At 40.0% G+C, this 24,690-nt stretch overlaps 1 long non-coding RNA gene across 2 annotated transcripts in view; it reads right to left on the minus strand.

Moving 5' to 3' along the window:
* The window catches only part of LOC119566586, a 403,844-nt gene that overhangs the window by 115,329 nt on the left and 263,825 nt on the right, over positions 1-24,690 (minus strand). For both annotated transcript variants that reach the window (XR_006291102.1, XR_006291101.1), the window contains one exon: positions 20,446-20,571. This is a non-coding gene — a long non-coding RNA (uncharacterized LOC119566586). The remainder of the gene's footprint in view (positions 1-20,445; positions 20,572-24,690) is intronic.

Genomic DNA, 24,690 nt, shown 5'->3' on the forward strand with positions numbered 1-24,690 from the left:
GCTCACAAAACTTTATCTGCCCCCATAGGATTGTCTGCACTAGTTAAGATGAGAGTATTTCAAAGCAGATATCACTTATAATTTAATATCAGAAAGTGAAGGCAGAAAGAGATAGGCAGTATTATAAGAAACAGATTTCAAGGTGATAAATAGCTTTATACTTTTATCACAGGAAATCCAGTCTCTTAATTTGCTTTGGGAAGGCTAATTTAAAAAAAAAAAAAAGTGTACATTTTTTCACTAGCTCCACTCTGAGCTCAGCTGGGGTTACAGATCTAGAATTAACAATGCTCTAAATAGGGTTGTCAAATTCATTTCACTTCTTCTCATGCATCTTAATGCAGTATCAGGTTTCCTGTAGAAGACCACATTTCAATCCTTTTGACAAAACCCTTATAAAGAGATATTATGTTCAGGAAAAAGAGTGCACTTGAATAATTTAAGAGCTACATATAGGCCTATGAAATATTAAAGGGACCATAGTGTACTATGAGGAATTTCACTAAGATGCTGGCTTGACATCAGTCTCACACTTGCACAATGTGCTGTTTGGCATCAACAATAGCAAGAGCAATGGATGAAATCACACGATGATGGAGTGAATACAATGAAAAGGCAGAAAGGTGCTTTCCTTGATTAGCAGACATCGCCTCATCATCTGACCTATATTGTAATAAACACCTGATTTAAGACACTGTAGATACTAAAGGATAATTCTTTTGTACATTCTGTACACTGCAGCTGATTAAAGACAAATATCCAGAATCAGCACAAAGAGTTGTACGATATCTCTTGCATACAACGTCATCAAAACATGCTTTTACATTTATTTATTTTTTAAAGGAGGCAGAAGAAAAAACATCACTGAAATGGAGAACCAATAGAAACTGCAGTGTTTTAAGAGAGTTTGATCCTTTATTTCATAGGTATATGCTTGCATAAACAAAAATTATCCAGTACTTATTCGTGACCAAAAGCCAAATTCACACAATAAAAAAAAAAATCTTAATAATAAACAGCACCCAAAATGTGCTAGATGTTTTTCAAACATAGAACGAATCTCTACCACAAAGAGCTTACAATCTGTACAGATAAAATACAGACAAAGAGTGGGGGAAAATAAGCAAAGTAGTCAAGATCATGCTTTGGATGCATCTTGTTAATGCCACTTTTATTATGGAGTAGGGGTCCATAAACTGGATATTGAATAAGTATATTAGCAAAACAACACTGGTATAGCCTGGACAGAGGACAAATGCCTAGACCACCTAGATATTGCTGATATTATGCTACTAAGCAACACTCCTGAAAAGTTACAAATAAAGACAGAAAACTTGGCAAAAATACCAAGCAAAGAAGGGCTCAAAATTAATTATGCTAAAACAAATATCCTTGAAACCCAAATGTCAAGTAATAACATCACATTAAAAATTCAATAATATCACAAAAGTAGAACAGTTCTTCTACCTGGGAAGCACCGTATTGGCCAATGGAGACTCAAGAAGGAAGTAAGGTTAAGGATAAGAACGGTATTCAACAATGTTTATTAAACTCAACAACGTGTCAAAATCAAAAATATACAGCACCAGAACAAAAACTAAATTTTCAGTTCAAATGTAATCTTGGTGCTAACATACAGCTGAGAGAGCTGGAGAGCTACTAAAATGTTAGACAGAAAACTAGGGGCCTTTGCAAACAAGTACCTACAAAAGATTTAAGGCATGGTTTGGAAGGACTTCACCACCAACAAAGAAATAAGAGAAATCCCCAACCAGCACCTCATTTCCTCTAGAATCAGATGGAAGCTCTGGATACATCTGGGGCACATACTCCAGATGCCAACACACAGGCTCCCATGTGAAGCTGTCCGGTGAAAAACAACTGACGTGAGGAAACAAGGGTGCCAAAGAGAAAGTGTAAGAAGAACTCTTAAAGCAGGAAGGACAGACTAGTCAGTCTCAACAGCATGGAGAAAAGGGAAGCAGAAGCAGCAAATGACAGAGGAATGGAAGAGACTGGTTTTCACTGTGTGTGCCAACACTGGGACACATGTATTTTTCAAAAGGAGTGGGAGCAAAGGAAAGAGGGGGTAGCATTAAGAGAAAAAGGGCCATTGAAGGGGCGGGCAAGGGGCAGAGGTGGAAAGTGAAGGTTGGAGAAGAACATGGAGGGCAGGGGGAGAGAGGGGGAGAGAACAGGAAAAGGTTGGAGGAAACAACCAGTCAGAAGAGAGATGTACACAATTCAGACTGAAATGTGCAGACTGCCGATGTCAGTGTGCCTCATTCATGACCCATCTTTTCCACTGATGCAGCCAAGCTCCTTAGGTGGAAGGGGGAGGTACTATCTGCTTCTTGGAGTGGGCTCAATCCTAATCTTTTGCTTTGTCTTCCCCAGCAAATAGAAGGAGGAGGGGCCAGCTGGGTCTGGTACTCTGGAGAGAGAATTTTAAGAGGGGGTTCCCCCCACACATACTCAGATCTGGATTTGGTGGAGGTGGGAAGAACAGGATGGCTGCTGTCACTGATCAAAGTACCTACCTCTGAGCTTATTTGCTATAGACAGGTATCTTCTTAACCTTTTGAGGAATAACTAGGGGACGAATCAGATTGGCAGAATGTTTGTCAATGACAAGATCCATGAGTCAGATAGAACCGGCTTGTCTTCTAGGTAAGAGGTTGAAATTCCAAAGTCGGAGGGGTTCAAAAATACCTTTTCATTTGTAAACCAGGCCCCATTGATATGGAAAACAGCGAAAGGCAATAAACATGGAATTCTCCAATGCCATTTTTACACCATCAAATTTCGGAGTAAAGTCACTTTATAGTATTCTCTCCCAGGCACCACTACTTTAGGATCATCCAATTATGTGACTTCTCTACAAGAAGGAGCATATTGGCTGCAAAACCTAAATACAGCTTTGATGAGCTTCAGCCCTTTCTCTCAAATGTTTGTCATGTAGTTTTATACAGGGGACTCTTGTAATTGCTGTAGCTTTAGGGTAAAACCAAAAAAAAAAAAAAACCTGGAAAACCATTTTATAAAGGAACAGGAAAAATTCTCACACATGCCCCATATTCTGAGATAGCTTAAAAGCGTCTTACAGTGGAAACCAAGGTAATGAAAAAGACTTCAGTTTTCATCCATGGCCTGTAAACAAGCAGTTTCTTTTGAAGAGTAAAGTAAGAACCACTGAAAGTCAACAGAATTAAAACAAATACAAGTTGAAATAACAAGGGGCCTTTTTGTCCAAAGTGAAAGGCACATACAGATGTTTAGAGTGAGTATAAAATGCTACCAGTTTAGAATAGTTGTGGCTTATACCCACTGTAGACAAGGGGAAATAACTACCCAGAGTCCTAGCGCAGTGGAGAATCAGGCCAAAATTTGATACAATATTATGTTGTTAGTTAAATAAAGACCAGTAGAGAAGTTAAGAGCAGAAGACAGAACAAAGAATGCTTAATCAGTTACCTAGGGAGCTGATGTTTGTTGAAGGATGACATTTTTTTCTTGGCCTTCTATAAAAAGAGTCTAGGACTGATTCTGCTTTATACTCAAAGCTTCCAATGACCTCTCTGCTACTAGCCAGGTAAGTCAACGGGGATTTTTCATGAGTGCCAAGTGTTTTATTGCAGCGAGACACATCAGTGTATCAGTTAAATAGCAGATCTGTCCTCTATCAGGAAAATACATCATACTGAGACTTAGAAATTGAATAGACATTTTTTAGCTCTCTCTGCTATGGAGCATGATCATAAAAAGGTCTTTATGGTATTTGGACAGTGCCTTGACTATTTCAGGCTTAGTTATAAGCGAACAGAACACAAAAGGAGTTAACTCTTCAGACCTATGAGCTGTCATTGACAGGAACTGGAATGGGGAGGGCCACTGTTCTCTCAGCATAGTTCTGATCCTGGTAATATGAAGGGAATTTAAAAGAAAACAAAAATCATCATTCACATGGCACTCTGACAGGTCAAGTTGGCTGACAGCAGATGAATGAGTTACAGAGGAAAGAAACAGTTTGGAAGGGCCTGTTCAGCTTTGTTTATTCATTGGTGAGAAAACTCACTCACGAAAGAAAACAAAGATTTGCACATTTCATTGCAAGTGCAGGATGTTGTTATGCTGCCTCTGAGACAGACAAAGAGTGTTTGAACTGTCCTCTCTGTTGGACCTTTGAACTGGGTTGAACTTATATGGGCTATTGACTTGCTTTGTGGGTTTTTCCCCTCCTAGCACGATCTATCTCCTATATTTTATACGGTTGTTATAACTACAGACCCTACAATGCCCTATGACTACAAGGGGACAGACCCTCTGCTGCTGTAAATTGACATCGTTCTGTTGCATGCCAATTTTCACCAGCTGCGGATCTGGCAGAGGCTGAACGTTTTTTCCTCTGTAAACTTTATGGGGTTTTTTGAAACAGCCTTTGAATAAAGAATACTAATTTTATACCTGCTGATTATATTATTATATATAAACCCCAGACTGTTCGTCTGTAAGTGTTCATTTTTACTCTAATTGGAAAGTATGTATCACCTTCCAAAGATCTGTCTCTGCAGAGATGTACTGAGCATCTTTTGTATTTAGCTCTGCAGTCTAAAGACCCATTCATCTTAATTGATTTGAATATTAATTTCGCTGTAATCTTAGACCCCTCTATCTTGCTAGGCTTGATTTTCTTTCCTTTCCTTCCCCCATCTTTCCTTCCTTTTTTCATTCTTCAAATCTCAGCCTGAACATCTCAGAGCTTATTCATTATAAGGGTCACAGCCTCGGATCTAGTTATTTCATCACAGTTGTTGCTTTCTGAATGTTTCTTCTACTGATTATTTCTCTGCTTCACCATCCTTTAACTCTTCCCTTTGTCATGAAATTCTGTTATCATCTTCCAAGCTCAGTAGCAGAGTGCTAAATCCTGAATTGAGTATTTACTTGCTTCCTTTGGAGGACGAGGCTTCCGATTTTTAAATATACTGTGAGTCACTTCACTAGAGATAAAGAGGCACCTTTTAAAATTCAGGAAACATATAGAGGAAACATCTCTCTTCTGTGCTCAGTCACAACTTCTGACTTTGCCAGGAAAATTGTGGCTGTTACTCCACAGGGAAAATTATGCATGACCAGAGGCAGGCATTTTTCATCAAAAACCATCTCTAGAATGTACAAAATAACATGAGAACGGCCATACCGGATCAGACCAATTGTCCATCTAGCCCAGTAGCCTATCTTCTGGCAGGGGCCAATGCCAGGTGCCTGAGAAGAAATTTACAGGATAGGCAGTCACTGAGTGGCCTACTCCGGTGGTGCACTCACAGTTCCTGGGAACCAGAGGGTAGGGAGACTCAGAGCATGGTATTGCATCCCTGATCATCCTGGGCTGAAATACAGACTTCTTCATTCTGTGTCTAAATGTTCCATTTACCATCCTAAGTATATTGCCAGTGTAAAACAAAGAAGTATTAACCACATTCGTAAAATAATGGCTAGGTTGGCAGCCTGATTTAGTTTTCAGAGTAACAGCCGTGTTAGTCTGTATTCGCAAAAAGAAAAGGAGTACTTGTGGCACCTTAGAGACTAACCAATTTATTTGAGCATAAGCGTTCCTGAGCTACAGCTCACAAAAGCTCATGCTCAAGTAAATTAGTTAGTCTCTAAGGTGCCACAAGTACTCCTTTGATTTAGTTTTGGCATTGATGATGGCTCTTCTGCTTCACTGCTATGAATAGCTGTTATACAAATCCTCTAGATTTTTGCCTCAAGAAATTTCACAGGAAGGCCTGGCACATGGAAAGAAGTCCAATTTTATGCATGAGTCACCCATTTTGCTGTCTGATATTTTTTTAAAAGCCAGTGGCAGTATACTTACAAATATACAACCACTGAAGGATCGATATGTGAGATACCATAAATACACACACAAAAAAGATACCATGATTAACATTGGGGATCAAACCCTGACTTCCAGCACCAAAATCACATGTCCCGATCATCTGAGCTAAAGGCAAGGAGTACTTGTGGCACCTTAGAGACTAATCAATTTATTTGAGCATAAGCTTTCGTGAGCTACCGCTCACTTCATCGGATGCATTCAGTGGAAAATACAGTGAGGAGATTTATATACACAGAACATGAAAAAATGGGTGTTTATCATGCACACTGTAAGGAAAGCGATCACTTAAGATGAGCTATTACCAGCAGGAGAGTGGGGTGGGGAGGGGGGAGAAAACCCTTTGTAGTGATAATCAAGGTGGGCCATTTCCACCAGTTAACAAGAATGTCTGAGGAACAGTGAGCGGGAGGGCGGGGAATAAACAAGGGGAAATAGTTTTACTTTGTGTAATGACTCAACCACTCCCAGTCTCTATTCAAGCCTAAATTAATTGTATCCAATTTGCAAATTAATTCCAATTCAGCAGTCTCTCGTTGGAGTCTGTTTTTGAAGTCTTTTTGTTGAAGAATTGCCACTTTTAGGTCAGAAATCAAATGACCAGAGAGATTGAAGTGTTCTCCGACTGGTTTTTGAATGTTATAATTTTTGACATCTGATTTGTGTCCATTTATTCTTCTACGTAGAGACTGTTCAGTTTGACCAATGTACATGGCAGAGGGGCATTGCTGGCACATGATGGCATATATCACATTGGCAGATGTGCAGGTGAACGAGCCTCTGATAGTGTGGCTGATGTGATTAGGCCCTATGATGGTGTCCCCTGAATAGATATGTGGACACAGTTGGCAACGGGCTTTGTTGCAAGGATAGGTTCCTGGGTTAGTGGTTCTGTTGTGTGGTGTGTGGTTGCTGGTGAGTATTTGCTTCAGGTTGGGGGGCTGTCTGTAGGCAAGCTGTTGAATAAGCAGCAGGAACTTATTCTCATTTTGGCCTACCACTAGAGCTCTGAATCGTATCTTCATTCATAACCTTCAAGATCATCAGAGTCAGGGCTCCAAGCAGATCTCTTGAATTGGATTCACTCCCAGTGCCTTCATACTGATCTTGCAGGGTTCACACTGCCCTTTGAACTGGTTTGGCCAGACTAATAAGCAGACTGAACTTTTGCCTCTACCTCCTGTCAAACTGAACTTTGATACTGGGGATTGGCCTGCACACATTCCTGTTTTGATGGTAGTATCTTTCTCTGCCAGGCAATGCTGCTGCTACTGCTATCTACTTTGGGTCTCCCAACTAGTGGTAATATGTTTATTATAGAGGGTAGAGTGTGCCTGGATGATTACTGGATGAGATTCTATGGCCTGTGTTATGCAGGAGGTCAAACTACACAATTACAATAGTCCCTTCTAGCCTTATAATTAGGGCTGTCGATTAATTGCAGTTACCTCGCGCCATTAACTCAAAAAAAAATTAATTGCGATTAATCACAGTTTTAATGGCTCTGTTAAACAACAGAATACCAATTGGAATTTATTAAATATTTTGAATGTTTTTCTACATTTTCATATATATTGTACTCTGTGTTCTAATTGAAATCAAAGCATATATTTTTATTCCAAATATTTGCACTGTAAAAATGTTAAACAAAAGAAATAGTATTTTTCAATTCACCTCGTACAAATACTTGGTGCAATCTCTTTGTCATGAAAGTGCAACTTACAAATGTAGATTTTTTTTGTTACATAACTGCACTCAGAAACAAAACAATGTAAAAATTTAGAGCCTACAAGTCCACTCAGTCCTACTTCTTGTTCAGCCAATTGCTAAGACAAACAAGTTTTGTTCAATTTATAGGAGATAATGCTGCCCTCTTCTTATTTACAATGTCACCAGGAAGTGAGAACAGGCATTTGCATGGCACTTTTGAAGTTGGTACTGCAAAGTATTTATGTGCCTGATATGCTAAACATTTGTACGCCCCTTCATGCTTCAGCCACCATACCAGAGGACATGCTTCCATGCTGATGATGCTCATTAAAAAATAATGCATTAATTAAATTTGTGACTGAACTCCTTGGAGGATAATTGTATGTCCCCTGCTCCATTTTACCTGCATCTGCCATATATTTCATGTTATAGCAGTCTTTGATGGTGACCCAGCACATGTTCCATTTTAACAATACTTTCACTACAGATTTCACAAAATGCAAAGATAGTACCAATGTGAGATTTCTAAACATAGCTATAGCATTCGACCCAAGGTTTAAGAATCTCAAGTGCCTTCCAAAATCAGAGAGGGACAAGGTGTGGAGCATGCTTTCAGAAGTCTTAAGAGAGCAACACTCTGATGCAGACACTACAGAACCTGAACCACCAAAAAAGAAAATCATCCTTCTCTTGGTGGCATCTGATTCGGATAACAAAAAAGAACATAGGTCAGTCTGCACTGCTTTTGATTGTTATCGAGCAGAACCCATCATCAGTATGGACGCATGTCCCCTGGAATGGTGGTTAAAGCATGAAGGGACATGTGAATCTTTAGCACATTTGGCATGTAAATATCTTGCGACACCAGTTACAACAGTGCCATGTGAATGCCTGTTCTCACTTTCAGCTGACATTGTGAACAAGAAGCGAGCAGCATTATCTCCTGCAAATTGAACAAAACTTGTTTGTCTGAGCGATTGGTTGAACAAGAAGTAGGACTTAGTGGACTTGTAGGCTCTAAAGTTTTACATTGTTTTGTTTTTGAATGCAGAGTTTTTCTGTACATAATTCTACATTTGTAAGTTCAACTTTCATAATCAAGAGATTGCACTACAGTACTTTTATGAGATGAATTGAAAAATACTATTTCTTTTGTTGTTTTACAGTACAAGTACTTGTAATCAAAAATAAATAGGAAGTGAGCACTGTACACTTGGTATTCTGTGTTGTAATTGAAATCAATATATTTGAAAACGTAGAAAACACCCAAAATAGTTATATAAATGGTATTCTATTATTACTGGTGTGATGAACAGAGATTAACTTTTTTATTCGCTTGACAGCCCTACTTATCTACAAATGCCCAATGGTATCATGCCTGGAGGCTTCAGAGGCACAATGTGAATTCCTAGAGTAGGTTGTGTAATGTTTTTAAATGCAACCCTAGGGTATAGCACTGCTGGTTGCTGCTACTCATTGTGAGAAGCACTGAAACTTCTGCTAGCATAGGGAGTGGACAGGGAGTCCTAGGCACGTTCCTCCAAAAAATATCTGCAGGGAGGATGGTCACAGTGGAATGATTAATTTATTAACCAGTTTGGTTTTGAGATCAATAAAAGGAAGAACAGTAGCTGAAACAAAACTCAATTGGATTTTGTTATATAGATTAAGTGGGGGAAACTCTTTCCCTCCTACCCTCTTGTAGATCATCCCATCTGATTGATCACTACATAAAGATTCATGTAACGTGAAAAGGCGAATACAGACTAACACGGCTGCTACTCTGATTCATGTAACAGTGAGCTTCCTGAATGAGTCACATGCAGCTTAGCTAATTTCCCCCACCATACAAGTTGTTCTCTCTGCAATTTGGTGCCACTGCAGGTCAATGAACTCATAATTGGCTCTAATTAACACTCCTACTAGCTGTGAAGTTCTTTGCAGGCTGCTGAGTGGCACTCACAGAGGTGCAAAATTCTTCCCTGCCTATAAGCATCAAAGAAATGAAAATTAAATCATTTCCAATCTAATCAGCCAGCAGTCAGGATAATGGAAATAAGGAAGAAACCCACCCACATCCAAGGCACACTACAAACAGCGATCAGTAACACTGAATTCCATTGTAATGGCATCCAATACACGTACTGCAATATATTTAACCATTATTTATAACTAGGCTGATGTCTCTAATCCTTACAGTGTCAGACTTTTCTAGTTTGACAATTCCATATGCACTCAGGAAGATATTATCTAATTCACTCTCTCAAACATATTTTACTTTGCACTTACTTTATTTAAGTGCCTGCCCTCAAAGTAGCCCAAAGCAATATACAAACATTAACTAAAGTTCATACCACCCCTGGGAGCTAGGTTAAAGCCAGGTCTAAGCCACAGACTTCTGTGAGCATAGCTATGTCGGTCAAGGATGTAAAGGGGCACAATCTCTGACTAGCATAGCTGTGCTGTCCGAAGTCCCTAGAGTAAATGCAGCTATACAGGCAAACCTGCACTTATACCACCACTGCTAGTTTCGTTTTGGGGAGGGGGGGTTATTATACTGAGTCAAAGTATAGCTTTGCTAGTATAGATGTGACCCCACTAGGAGTGCTTTGCTAGTATAATATACTGGTATTCTTATTGTAGTAACCACACTCCTAGTGTAGACGTGGCCTAAGTGTTTTATACCCATTTTTTACAGATGGGTAAATAGAGGTACAGAGAAAAAGTCAACAGCATTGCAACAGGTCACACAATGAATCAGCACCAGAATGCTGAAAAGAATCCAGGAAACTGGATTTCCAGGTCTCTGTTGTAACCTCTAGATACATGCTCTATGTATATATTACTCTATTAGAAGCCTTTCAACTACAGTTGCCAACTTTCATGTGGTAAATAAGCACCCCGACTTTCACAATAAGCCAAAAATCAAGCTAATCCTATTTCAAAACAAGCCAATCCCTAAGAACCCCGCCACTCTATATGACCAGGTCCCCCTGGCGTGCATCTGGGACAGTGGTGGGCCTGTTGTGCACCCCGACTCTCTCCCCGCTTTGCCCCTGCCTGTCCCCCATTGCTAGAAGCCAATTAAAAAAAAAAAAAGAAGCAACAAGCTGAAAGCCAAACAAGCAACAAGCTACAAAAACTAGCCAACAAGCAATTCACAAGCCAATTAAGCCAAAAACAAGCCCAATTTCTGCATCCCCCCCCCCACCCCCGCAGGGTTTGGCATATCTGCTTTCAACATATGAATAAAATACAGGCTTTTCAAAAAGCCATTGATAACATCTATCAAGGCAACTGAAGAAACCGAGTAGTTATGGTGAGAGGAAGAGTACTGTCATGGACCAGGTAAGAGTAAGAAAACAAATACTAACAACAAATGTTGAATTTTCATCATGGTAAAAGTTCAACAGTGAAGTGCCACAGGGATCTGTAATAGGCCTGTAGCTGTTTATTATATTTTTTTAGTGATCTATACAAGGGAATAAACTGTGAGGTAGCAAGCTTTGTAGGACACAAAATTTAGGTTAGTCAAGCCTGTACATGATTATGAAGAATTTCAGAGGGACCTAACAAAGCTATGTGAATGGGAAACATAACTGCACAGGAAATGTATTCTTGATAAATGCAAAACAGCATGTCAACGAAGGGAAAACACTGGACATCTGATACACCTGATTGGGTTCTAAATTAATCATCTTCTCAGGAAAAAGACCTGGGCATCATTGCTGACATCTCTGTGAAAACCTCAATGTACAGTGCACTTCAGAATTTGTGTTAGAATAGAAAAGGGATGGGATTGATCATGTATATTTTCATTATATAAATCAGTGCTACTCCTTGTCCTGGAATGCTGTGTTCAATGTTCACCACCCTATCTCAAAAAGATATAGCAGAAATAAGGGTTCAGAGTTCAGTAATGTGAATGAGGAAAAACAGGGAGAAAAAACTCCACCTGAAGAAAGACTGAGACAAATAAAAGGAGATGATAAAGGTGTGCAAAATGACAATTGCTGTAAAGAAAGTAGGTCATCCTCTCTTATAATAGAAGAACGAAGGGCTAGCCAATGAAATTGGAAACACAGCAAATTTAAAACCAATACCCTTTTCCACATACTGCACAATTAGTCTGTGGAACTCATTACCACAAGGTATCATTGATAACAAGAATTTGACAGGATTCAAAAATGGATTGAACATTTGTATGACTGTATTTATGTATGTATTTGTGAGAACATTAATGGGAGGAATAATAAAAATGCCTCCAGAACAAAGAGGGAAGGGTGTAAATTCTAAAGGCCACAAGTGAAGCACTAACTGGAGGAGTTAGGAAGAAACCTGCCCTATGGGCTGATTTCCCCTTAACGACCTATTGCAGAATTTCTTGAAACTTAGTACTGGTGGGTCACTGGCCTGATCTGGTATGACATTTCCTGTGTTCCTATTTGTATTGCCATAAGCTTGGGATGATTGTACTATTTATGATTCTGAGCAGAGCAACAAGCAAGAGATGCAGGGACTTCTCAGTTATGTTTTATAGTAATAAACATTTTCAAAGCACAACATACTGTTGCAGTTTGTTGATGCCAAGTACAGTTTTGTTTGCGGTTTGTCGTTTTTAGTCTCCTCCCTCCCCACCTCATTTGAAACAACCTGATAAAGAAATATTGCTTTCTTTTGCCTCAAATGTGGAAGGGTTTTTCTTTGTTTTAAAATTTACCACTAATTTGGGATGATCTTTGCCACTTAGGAATAATGCAATTTGTAAGACCTTTATATCGTAGTATTATATCTCACAAATGTATATCTGTAGAGGCTGGTTTTCAGATATTCTGGGTGCTCAGTTCCCCCAGTTTCAGTGGAAGATGTCTGTGCTCCCTACTTCTCAAAATCAGGTCCCCTGTGCCCGTACATTGTTATTGCAATGTTCCATAGCAGATCAAGATACAGCTGTGGCAATGATTCAGACTCATGAAGACAAAAATAAACCAACCAACCAAAAAACAGTCCGAGGAATAAGACAGAATTTGCTATGTCCTCCTGAAAAAAAACAAGATCCCTATCGCCTGGTACTCACTGCCATCTTCAAACAAGTGCAAACAGTTCTGCCGTATTCCCAACTCCTGGAAGAAGTCTATCACGGTACTAGCCTACAAAAAAGTCAAGTGAGACGACCCCAGTAACTGAAGACCCATCTTTCTCTGCTCCACCACCTACAAACTATATACCTGCTGCATTGTGGCTAGGATTACAGAGGATCATTCCTAAAGTGCAATTTTTCCTTAGTAAGGACTGAATAAGGACTTCAAGTTTTGGTCCACTGGAAATAAATAACCTGAAAAGAAAGGGTGTGGAAACAAAGGCTGAAGGAAGTAAATATGTGGACTCTAGAAGACCCTTGCAACCACTGGCAGAGCTGCTTGGTGGGGGTGAGGGTGGAGATTTTCTCTCTCCACCTTTGTATTTCTCTCTCTGATCTTCCGGCAGGTACTCCGAATGAATTTTGCAAGGAGAGAAGAGCATCCAAAAATGTACATTTCCTTTTTTATTTCCGTAACTATTACACCTGCTTGTTTCTTGACTTCTTTGAACAGGAAATTGTACACTTTCCAATCTGCACAGACCCACAGCTGTGCTTGTGAAGCACCTTTGATAGAGTATTTGTTAAAGGAAGGTATATATTCCCCTCAAGAGCTTGGAAATGTTTTGCGTGAAAGGCACTTTACTACGTGTTTTGAGTTGACTTTCTGTACCGTCCAAGCTTTTTTTTATATATATTATTATTATTATTATTATATGTCCTGCATCACCGGCTGAACGTCATGAGGATCTCAAGCAGGCCTCCATTCTTGAAATGTTCATTATTTATTTACCTGTCAGGTATGCAGTGATTTAGTTTGCTCAGGGTCTGAGTGAGCCCAACGTTAATGGCTCAATTGTTATATAAGTGTATAGGTCCCTAGTTCATAAATTTGGTATTGAAACGAAGTTGAAATTTGTTATTTCCACATACAGTAGATCATCCATGATATTAACATATATAGAAACAAATACAGTCACACACACATTATGTAATATATATAATGTGTGTGTATCAAACATACGTATCAAGTGGACTCATTTACTGCCTGTTTCTGTACTGCCATTTACCTCAAATAGTTATCTACACCTGTGCAAAATGCTTGTAAAATGCTACTGTTTTTATCTGGCAATGTTTCAAGCTTCCTTTGAACAGGTGCAATGGTGATACACAAGGCAAAAAAGAGAAAGATCAGGCCTGATGTGTCATCTCAATTTGATATATTATTAATTACTTGTTTTATTGTAGTGTCAGTAGGTCTCAACCTTTACTGGAACCTCACTTTGTATGTATTGTACATCCATCCACATAGTAAGAGACAGTCCCCCTGTCCTGAAGAGTTTACAATCTAGTAGACAAGGCAAATAGAAGACAAAGTATTTTTATCCCTATTTTATAGATGGGGAGATTGAGGCATGGCTAGATTAAGTGGTTTGTTCAAGGTCAAACAAGAAGTCTCGGGCAGAGCCAGGAACTGAATCCACACCTACCTAAGTCACAGAAATGTGCCTTAATCAAAAGGCTATTCCACCTTGCAATCATATTTTTGAAAGAGCAAGAGCCAAGATGAAATTGAAGCAATATAACCATCAATGCCAGCAGAAAGAGGATACAAAGTAGTAGAAAGATGAAGGAATAATCCTTAGTGAGTAATTTATCTGGAGCATCTCATCTCTTCACTTCTGTTGGTGAATTGCCAATCACACCCTACAGTTTTCTTTACTGTATTCATTATTTGAAAATATTCACCAGTAGACCCAATCCAATTCTCACTTAATACAATTTGAGAATGGGAGCTGGATTTGGCCCAAATTATTTCTACAAATAATCCTTAATCTATTTGATTGTTCACAGGCCACCTGCTGAGAGTGTTAGAGATCCTATTTTGGAAAGAGTTCCACTTCCCCACCCCGTGTAGTCACATCAGCACCTGCCTGAACTAAACACATAAAATAAAGTGGTCCATTGTATCTCCTTCAGTGCATACCCTGTGCTCAAGCATTGTGGTTAATGTCGGGGGGAGGGGCAGGGATCATATTACCGGAAATACTCTGATTTTCAAATGATCAAACTCAAGTTTGAAAAGTACATGGGTGTGAAAATGAACACCCTGATGCCTCATGTCACACAATACAGGTCTTAATAAAATTCAAGTGTAACAGGGACAAATTTATCTCCTCTGCCCCCTTAACAATAATACTTTGCATTGTCTATAGTACCTTCTGCCCAAAGATTTCAAATTGCTTTACGAAGATTAATGAAATTAAGCCTTACAACACCTTCCCAAGGCAGGCAGGAATAATCCCCTTTTACAGTTGGAGAAACTAAGGCATAGACAAAGCACCGTGCTCAAATTCGAAGGAAGTCTGTGACACAGCTGGGAACGGAATACAGAGCTCTGAATTCCTGTCATAGTCTGGGGCCACAATGCCATTTCTTCCACTCTGACAGGAACGCTCAGCTCCCGTACACACACAGATGGGGCCAGCAGGACTCTGTGGAAACACTTGTGCCGTTTTTTCAGCATACTCAGATATCTATCGCATAAAATTACATATTCTGTAATAAGGGAGGTAGGGAATCACTAATGCCTGCAGTGATGCAGATTTTTGTTTCTGCCTCTGGAGGATTCTGTGGTAGGTCCTGACATTTGCATCTCAGGGCTTGTCTTCACTACTGGGGTAAATCGACCTAAGTTACACTACTCCAGTTACGTGAATAACCTAGCTGGAGTTGACGTGGCTTAGGTCGATTTACCCTGGTGTCTTCACTGCACTGCATCTACGGGAGACCCTCTCTGGCCGACTTACCTTACTCTTCTCGGGGAGCTGGAGTACTGGAGTCGACCAGAGAGCACTCTGCCTTCAATTTAGTGGATCTGAGAATTCTGGAATGATACGGACCCGGAGCATAGAATTACTAGGCAGGATTATACACAGTAGCAGATGATGCCCTTTCTAAAAAAGCACTGTTTTTCTTTCATTTTGTTTTCCTCCACGAAACTTTCTAAACCCTTTTCTGCTCTTTTCACTGCTCACTGACTTTCGCTAGAAATTGATTTCTTTATAAAATCATCTTGGGTACAGTCATGGCGCTCCCAAGCAATCACAAACTATGCCAGTGCTCCAAGGATATACTGTATTGCTCTGAATTTACTGTAACTACACCCAAGACAACATTATGGTTAAATCAATTTCTGGAAAGGAAAGAGAAACATCATGGACTACTAGTGCCGGTCATCTGGAGAAGGAACACATACTGCTAGCTAGGTACTGAAAAAATACAGAGACTACTCAGTTGAAACAACTTTCTAATCTTCAGTTTTATGGTCAATGAAAGCTCTTAAAAGTGGAGGCCAGTTCTGGGTGTTAACTTTAACTTACTTTTGTGTTTTACAGACATCTGTCTTTTGAAGGGAAAGTATATACTTCCTAAAAATAGACACCAAGTTGTAATGTTTGGATCATGTCCCTGCCTGAAGAGGGTTCATACTGCTGGAATGGCTTCCTCTTCTGTACCTATAATAACAGCAATGCCACTATCAGAGCAAAGAAACAAAAGACTCACCAAGTCAGACCCTTATTCTGCAAACACATGTTCGTGTACTTCGCTTCGCACACATGAGGAGGCTCACTGAAGTCAATGGGACTAGTCACATACATAAAGCCAAAGCAATGTGTCCATTTGCAAGACGGGCCTAAATTCTCACTTAAGTGCAAGTTTCTGTAAGAGCATCTTCTACGGGCAGCTGGAGAAAAACACAAAAAGAATCAACTGAAAGAAACCCTCCCTTGATCACTACTCAGAGAAGGACAACTTATGGGACTTAACACAGAAGACATTCATTCAAACGGCAGCCCAGGATAGACAGGGGCCGCAGAAGCTTGTTCATGCACCAAGAAGTGATGTCTGATAGTGCGGGAAGACTTCAGATTCACATAAATGTTTCTCAGATATTTTAACAGATGAACTGAAATAAGTCACCTCTCCCCCCAAAGGCTTCTGAAAAACAAAGGCCAGTTGGATCCAACAATACTATAGAAAATGAGTCCTGTGGGTCCTTCTCAGTTTATTATTCAGCTTTATTTTATTTATTTTTTTTAGTTCCTTGACTGTCTGCCACCTTGGTAGATAGTAGTTGTTACAAGAGTTATAAATGGAAACAATAAAAAGCCACCAAAAATGGATACAGCCAAAAGTCTACTGCCACGATTGTGGCAAAACATGTTTTCAGACAAACTGCTCAGGTACCGAAAAACAAAACCACAAATTAACTGAAAGCTAAACAATCGAATATGCTGTAAAGATGGACTCAAAGCTGCCAAAGCCAGGTTCTGGCAACCAGCCAAATGGCATTCATTCTAAATGAAAGACCCTCTTCTCAGAGAAAGCCCCGTCATTGATTCTGGAAAGCTTAATTTTAGGAACCTGCAAAATGAGCACTACTCTCTTTGGCCATTGCGATTGAGTCCTGGACAAGCAGCCATGTCAAAGATATCCAATTCACAGGATAGTCAGGACTTTAAAAAGATTGTCCCACCATGCCCTCAATTTTCATTCTCAGAAGACAACAGCCAGATTCTATACTCCCTGAAGCCTCCAGTTAATTGTAAGTAGAACACATTCTGTAACTTAGCCTGAAAATGGCTGAAGTTGGTTGGTTGATGATTATTCCAAGATCCACATTGGAGAGGAACAGCCATAAAAATCACTCCCTCCCCTCAAATATACTCAACTGAAACTAAAAGTAAGTACCACAGAGTTTAAAAAAAATAAAACAAAAACTGTTCAGTGTTTGCACTAGAACCATTCATGGACACCTCCCTCCCCAGTAGATGTAGGTACTGCAGGCCAAATTCTGATGTAAACAGCAGTGCGGTAAATCTGGAGTAACTTCACCAGCTATCACCTATGGGTTTACTCTCTTTCAACTGAGATCAGAATCTGGCACTACAGTACTCTGTCCTGTATATGGAATAAACTACCATGTGAGTTGTCACTACAGGACCGAGGACAGTATTGTGTGAAACGTACAAAGTACTATGTAGGGAACAGTACAGAGCCACCCCAAGGAAAGCCCAAGAAAGGGGGAGTGGTACATGCACTCTGCACCATGCACTAGGAAGATATGCATTGCTTCCCTCATGTACCAGCTCCAGTCCATAGGCTGGTCTGGAAGGGGGCAGAACTGGGTCCATGGCCTTGCCTCCTTCTGGGCAAAGAGAGAAAAGCAGTCCCTACTCAGAGAGACTGTTACAAGTGCTCTGCCCTCACATGAGCGACACAAAAAGGCTGAAGCTTCTTAAGCCCCTATGCCCTACACAATGGCCAAGCACAATCTAGTTCTGTTTGTGTTACACTGTAAACTTGCCTGTGTTTTCAGGGAGCTTACCACAAATTTCTGTCCTTTAGCAGTGTGCTTGGCTAAAGATCTTAAATACCATACTAAAGAGCTAATATATAACAGTTAAAATAGGACTGAGCAATTTACAGATGGTTAACTATAATATTGATAAGTCATATTATAATGTACTGCATCTGAAATTAAATAGAAGATGATCTTTTTGTTTGGCTATCCAGGATGTGTTCGCAATCTTCGCTGTCACTACATTACATGAGCCATCCATTCCTCTGTGGTCTGCCAGAATGCAAAGAAGCTTATTCCTATCATCTACTGATGACCATGTGAATTCATTGGAATAATACTGAACAGATACAGAGCACAATATTCATACCTGGAAGCCAGATAATGCATGAAAATAAGGCAAAGGGACAGAGACTAGGTTAAGTGAATCTATCATAGCATTTTGGATACCCTGTTTCTAAGTGTGTAAAACTTTTCCTGGTTTCAAACTGTTACATATTCGAAAGGTAGGTCAAGTTCCCTGCAACATTTGAGTACCTTTGGCTGTTTATGCATGGTTTTAATCCCCAATCTAGGGGGGGAAATAGCTGCTGTTCACCCCCACAAATTTTGTTTTGGGGTTTGTCCAAACCTGAAATGGGGGGTGAAACGGTGCGCACACATGCTCCTGAGACCCAAAAACACTTCTGTACTCTTTCTGATGCCTTTCACAGAATAGCTTCCGCCTTAGGCTACATGTCAGTATTGCCTATCTGTAGCACCATTTCTTTGGAGCCAGAGAGTTGTGGGTTTGATTCATCTTAAGAGAGATGGTTCACAGAGCACTAACTATGGTTCTGGGCAGAAAAGTTTTTCTGTTTTTTTAAATACGCCCTTAAATGGAAGTTGTGTTTTTGCTAGATGAGCTGTGTTTTGAGACAATTCAAGATGGAAGATCTCAAAGGGTGAGAGCTACCCTATGCTCTCTCTCTCATGGGTATTTTGTACTGGATGGTTTGTTGTATTCTATAATCTACAGTAAAAGTTATATACATTGAAAGTACATGCTTTGCTTTCTGTGGATGGAAAACACTACAGTGGCTATTGTCCTCTTGATAATCTGTTAACCAGGAGTTCCTTCTCCCTCTATGGAGTGGCCATCTAATTGGAAGTTTAAAATAATTCCATGGATGGATGGATGATGAAAGAAAGAGTAACTCTACTTTCTGGCCAGCAACTGTTCTCTTAATAACAGTTCTCTAAATGTCCAAAGCTGTGAGCAAACTATTGCTGAATCCAAGTTAATTGCTCAGTTTGTCTACCCAGGCACTGACCACCAGTATCTAATAAAACAACTTTGCAAACTCACTAGCGTCATTCAAATACAATGCAGTTTTACATAGGTTACACCAACAGATATATGTCCAGCTATGAAAGGAATCTGATAAAACGTATCAATTAAAGATCTGACAAGTTGTGAAAGGGGTACTGTCAAGTAATTAGATATAAAGTGCACATTTTTATAACTAAAGAAATCAATCCAAATGAGAACAGATTGGGGAGGAGAGGCGGGGGCAGCTAAACGTTCCACTGCACTGTTGCTAAGGTATGTCCCAATCCTCCACTGTGCACCGCATGAACAGATCCCCTCTGCCCCCCATGGAGACTCCTTATCTATTCTGGAGCCCTGTGCAGGTGCAGGGTTCTGCCCAGGCAGAGCTCACTGTAGGATGAGAGCCCGAGCTATGACAGTGTTCTACTCGTGCATGAGAATTGCCATGCAGCTTCACTTTCTAAGATGAGTGAGATGCAAGATGTAAGCAAACAGCAGAAATAGTAAAAGGAAAATAAGATATAATTATTTCAATTATAATCGAAGATGGTATTAGTAACCCCGTTAAAATATTATGTGATTTATATCTTGCTATTGTTTTTGTTAACAATTTCCTTGTAATAAAATAATTTTTAAATGAGGATATTATCACATTGATAGGGGAATGCCAGTCAATAACTGAAATAATATATAAAGGCTAACTGAAGAAAAAGGAGGACTCTTAATTTTAATTGACAATACAGTGCTCTTCTCAGCAGCTGTGGATAGTCGAACAAGAAGAACAGAGAAGGACATGACAAAAGACTATACATTTGCAATTCCAAATCTATTTAGTGTGTTTTCCATTCAAATCCTACATTTACTTAAACAAAACCTCACAACATGGAGTTGCTTAGTACCAAATTCCTTCAACTAGCAATGATTAAACATTTCTAAATCACACCGGTTCATTAAAAGATACAATTAAGACAAGAAACACTTTATGACTCCTATTGTTTCAGTTCTCCTGTAGGAAAATAAGTTACACTGTTGATTTCCCTTCTCCCGTCCCACCCACGGCCAATTCAGATTGCACTTACCCAGACAGCGAACTTGACAGCAATTTCAAATGCCACAAGTGGAAACAGAGAGTTGAAGTCACCGACCAAACACTCCACAAAGACACCGCACTGTCCAATTCTCACTCTATGAGGTTTCTTTGATACCTGCAAAGAGATTTGGGTCATGTTCAGATAGGTGAAAATAAGCAGCGCATTTACTTTCCACTTAGTCACAGACAGAATTAATATTGATTTCTGTGTTCTTTTACCAAGCGTTAGGGCTTAGAACTAAGCTTCTGAAACACAGAAGGCCAGCCTCACGAGGTGACTGGGTAAGTACGTCTAATCTCTACATTACAGAGAGCTACTAGGCTTATTAAAATATGTATTGTTTAAAACTGTTAGGTTCCATCAGTTGATGACTATGTTGTGATTCGGTCATTTCCGAAAGGCAAAGTGAGAGATATGAACAGAAAATGCTGAATTATTATTATTACGACACACAAAGAGAGTTTTAATAGAGCCTACAGTGAAATCTCCCAAAAAGGGAATTCAGTACCCTGCAGAAAAAAAAAAAAAAAAAAAAAAAAAAAAGCAATGCACTCATTAAACTGATCTCTCACAAACTAACAAGTCTTGTCTTTACGGTAACCTAGCACTGCACCGCTCTGCATAAGCAAATCCCCGTGGAACTGCCCAGCTCCCAAACTTATTTAGGCAATTTAACAAAAGGGGAAAGGTTGCCCGTTCATTAAAACACCTTTTGAACTGTTCTGACCATTTTAGTGTCTTCACGACAGAAGCCTTCAACCCATTTATTTTCCCTTTTGGATGTGAACGGCCAAGGCTGCATTTTCTAAGTTTTGTGAACAGCAAGTAATTCTTAACAGGGTATTTTGTGCAATTCACAATCAACTCCAGGTAACTGGAAAATTTGGAGGGTTCATGCGACTTAAAGTGGGGTGTGCAAGAGTTAGAATTTAACAACCCAGAGGTGCAAGAACGTGCACATGTAATTTTGCAAGTGTACAAGTGAAGAAATGCTGAAATTCTGTCCTTGTATTTTTCTAATCAATTTGTGGACAGATCTAGCAATATTTTTCCTCCTGTAAAGAAGATTTTCTAAAGCCATGGAAACACCAACAAAAATTCGGAGAGAGAGTGTGTGCGCGTGCTAATAAATGGCAGTCTGGCATTAATATGCTGCCAAGTGCCTACTCCCGAGAACAGAGGTTGGTAGCCTTTGGCTCACTCTCTCTTGGAACTGAAATGGCCTCCAGAGGAAACAAAAAACAAAGCAGTCAGTGGGTGCTTTCTGTGTAAATGAGACAGACAATTTCTGGCAGGTTTTTGCTATGGAGTACATAACGAATGAGGTACATATTATTGGTACTCCGATAGTTCCTCCACATTATCCCCGGCTGTTTGTGCTCCTTCCCCACAATTGGCCACGTGCTCTGGAAGACTGCATGATCAATTTTTTAATGAAAAGCAGCCCTCCCACATTCTGTGTGGAGATGCAAGTGTGCCTGTTGGTGACGACAGCACCTGCCAATGAGGTGTTCAGAGCAGATGCTGGAGGGAGGATGGCCTAGGTGCACAGCTGCATCAACCAGGGCCAACCAAACATCCCTCTTCAGCTGCCCAGACAACAGAGGTTCTTGCTCGGCAGGGAAATCATTGGGCCCCAGAGGTGCAGTTGAGGCTCTGCTCGTGGTGCTGCTGATGCATCTGCTGGGCCACCTCAGAAATGGGAACACTTGTTCTGACACGTTGGACAATTATGAGAAAAGTGGAGTGGACCCTGAGTCATGCTGCTGCTCACGCAGCCTTTCATGCACACAGATAACACTACGACAGTGCTTACAGAGGCTGTTCTATCAACCGATATACCAGACAGATTACAGTGTTTGGGACTGTTGGTGTTAATGTAAAAATATGCCCACACTCATAATTTTAGCCTTTTTTTAAAATGACCAGGTGTTATAGTCTGTAGCTTTGCTGTTTGCCTATGCAGAGTAATACACACAGCACACCACCCATCTCCAGAAACCATTGTCCATGCAGACTTTCCTATTGCACTAGTATCAGCTCCTTCCCAAACACCAGATGGTATATGGATGTTCTCCAAGGACATACTGGAAGTATGAGGAGTTCTTCCTCTTTACCCATTAAGACCACCCATGTTAAGGCACTCTACAGGATGTCCCTCATGCTCTTCCCCTTCTTCAGTCACTGCCAACATGGTAACATTATCATCACGAAGTCTCTCCAAAAAATAATTTTAAATGTGTGTCACTCCCAGATCAACCCCCTCTTTCCCCACGGTTACACTGAACTAATGCACTGTGACAACAGACTATACCACTTCCTCTGTACTCCTAAGGAGTCTCACAGTTTTGATCACCAATTTGCCCAGTCACATTGTGAAAAAAATGACTGGTTTCAGAGTAACAGCCGTGTTAGTCTGTATTCGCAAAAAGAAAAGGAGTACTTGTGGCACCTTAGAGACTAACCAATTTATTTGAGCATAAGCTTTCGTGAGCTACAGCTCACTTCATCGGATGTATACTGTGGAAAGTGTAGAAGATCTTTTTATATACACACAAAGCATGAAAAAATACCTGTGGGAGGAGGTATTTTTTCATGCTTTGTGTGTATATAAAAAGATCTTATACACTTTCCACCGTATGCATCCGATGAAGTGAGCTGTAGCTCACGAAAGCTTATGCTCAAAAAAATGACTGAAATTTATGTGCATTTGATTACTGAGGCCTCTCTCACTGGCAAACGTGTGAGGAAGTGACAATGAATCCATGCTGGTACCCATATTAGCATTATCCCCTTGCATTTGCATGGGGCCAAAGGGTGTTTTTGGACAGGCTTCTTTCTCTCTCCCGTGTTGCTATGGCTACCTCTCTTGTTCATACTGTGTGCTAATGACTAGACTAGTAAAGGTGTTTAATGGACACGAGTTGACAGAGACATCAGGAGGACAGACTTGATCCCCCACAGCCTGACAAACTCTTTGCAGCTGAAATTCAGATATACATGGATGACAGGGAAAAAAAAAAGTCAGGAAGGCAGCAAACTCCTTCAGTGCACTTAGCGACTGAGTTACTGCTCCATCTTAGAGTTTTACACCTGCACTGTTAACTGTATTATCTGAATGCAATATACACAACACATGCTTTGTGTGGGGATGAGACACTACCTATTCAAAGTCTGTGCAAGGACATTCCACAGTGAGAACGAGAGGCAAAAGTCATAAAATCCATTGTTACAAATAATGCTCCTAGCTCTAGTACTTACTAAAAACAGGCCTGTGCAGTGAAATTCACATCCAAATAACTATGGCAAGTTGTAGTGGTGAAAGGGATGAATACACCGACCTGTCAAAGATTAAACAAATGGTTTCTGGTCACTACTGCAATCTGGGATTCCAGGAGTAGAGGGGAGAGTCTGGAAGCAGTTGATGCACCAGGCCATATCTTCTTAAAGCCTTTCATTTGGTAAGACAAGAATTTAAGTCCTCATGAGGACATTGTTCAGAAGCTGTGAGAATACCTATTGTAGAGGTGCAGAAGTGCCATTTATCGTATGCTTCTTTTATGCAGAGAAAAAAATGCTTATTTGCTTTGGAAAATAAGGGCTTTTGTTGAAAATTCTGGCTCTAAAGAAATGTAGCAGGATGATTCCTATAGGGGAAACCTGTGTTGCTAGCCCAGATAAACAACTGTAAAGAGTAAGAAAAAACAGGGGAGAAATGATGAATGTGGATCAAAGCTCTAACTCCTTTAAGTGAATCTTCGTTGTGAACTAAAGGGAACTGAATACAAGGTGACTTTAAAGAAATCTCTACCTCACGTTTCAGTTTAATCATTTCTTTTCAGTTTTATTTCTTTTTGATTTTCATGCAAAGACAGGGAAGGAATCTGAGAAATCAGTAGTGAAATCATAAGTATCAGAAGGGGAAAGTGGGAGATCTCTTTTGAAGCCGAATGATGAATTTTTAAGGAGTTAAGTAACATACTTTGAGGGCAGTTTGCGAAGTATAATCTTTTGATGGAATTATCTCTTTTCTTGATGCTGGCAAAAGGGGGCTTTTATCTGAAAGTAAAACTCAAACTGATATTTATCCCTGTGTAGCGAGCTTTCTGAATAAGGCTTGTGATGACCCTCTCTCAGTCAATCTCATTTACACTATTGCAGTTTTGAAAGTTTCACTCATAAATCAAAAGTAGCTTGTCAGTTTCTAGCAAACAGACAATACTACCAAAATCA

The sequence above is a fragment of the Chelonia mydas genome, chromosome 5 (genome assembly GCF_015237465.2).
Source record: "Chelonia mydas isolate rCheMyd1 chromosome 5, rCheMyd1.pri.v2, whole genome shotgun sequence".
NCBI classification, from domain to species: Eukaryota; Metazoa; Chordata; order Testudines; family Cheloniidae; genus Chelonia; species Chelonia mydas.